Below are 1253 nucleotides of genomic sequence, written 5' to 3' on the forward strand. Positions count from 1 at the left end.
GAAGCCAGGAGTGGAAGGGGTTGTATGAAAGATGGACCCTGGACATGCTGGAACTGTGAAAACTCCCAAGGCAGAGGTTCAGGAGGTGATAGAGATGGCCCCAGCCTTAGTGCAGGGGGTCAGTGAAGCCAAAGTAGGGCTGCAGGAGAGAAGCAGCCTGCAGGTGAGGTTAAGGGAACAGAATGAGCACATGAACATGTATACATTCTGCTATGTGACACTGGTGAGTGGAGGCTTTGTAGGATGTAATATATTGAATCACTGCTGTTTGCAGTGTCTGGGAGTGTCACTGAGTGTTTATGTGTCTGGGAGATGTAGATTCTGCTGGAAAGTCCTCCTGGGAATCTGTACCTGTTGTTCCCCACTGAACCTCAGCATGCCATGGCCCCTGCTGTGGGTTATGAACAGAGGTGGGCGCAGCTGCAGAGCCACATGGTGGTACATGCGTATCAAGGGATGCTAGGGTGCTGTACGCCTTTGGCTTGGTGCAAGGCTCCTGCCCTCTTGTAGGGTCACAGATATCTGAGGAAAACCGAACTAGTCCTGCAGCCCTCTGCCTGTAAGATTAACAGGGATTTGAGGACTGTGTTGCTGGAGCCCTCCCAAATGCCTTACATTTGCTGAGCTCCATGGGCACAGGAAAGGAGTGCATGGGTTCAGAGGAAGAATTGTGAACTAGCCTGAGTGTGACTGGGAGAATAGGAGGAAGAGCATCTATTGCTGGGACTGGCTGGATTTGCTGCAGCAAATTTGGACTGATAGTGGGACTGGTGCTGTTTAACGTCTTTGTCAGCGACATGGACAGTGGGACGAAGTGCACCCTCAGCAAGTTTGCTGATGACACCAAGCCGTGTGGTGCGGTCGACACGCTGGAGGGAAGGGATGCCATCCAGAGGGACCTGGAGAGGCTGGAGAGGTGGGCCCGTGCAAACCTCATGAAGTGCAACAAGGCCAAGTGCAAGATCCTGCATAAGGGTTGGGGCAATCGTCAGAGCAGGCTGCTCACAGGCTCATCCAGCAGCATCGCGAAAACCTCCAAGGATGGAGGCCGCGCAGCCTCTCTCGGCAACCTGCTCCGATACTGGACGGTCCTCACTGGGAAAAAACTGCCCCCCGTAGCCAGCCTGAAGTTCTCATTTCGGCCGATGCCTGCGGTCTCTCCTCTTGTGCACCACTGTGAAGGGCCCGGCTCCGTGCCCTCGATAATCTCGCCATTGGTACCGGCGGCTTGCTGGTGGGGCTGCAGCGTCCTC

This window comes from Cariama cristata, unplaced genomic scaffold, assembly GCF_000690535.1.
Source record: "Cariama cristata isolate BGI_N322 unplaced genomic scaffold, ASM69053v1 scaffold270, whole genome shotgun sequence".
Lineage (NCBI taxonomy): Eukaryota > Metazoa > Chordata > Aves > Cariamiformes > Cariamidae > Cariama > Cariama cristata.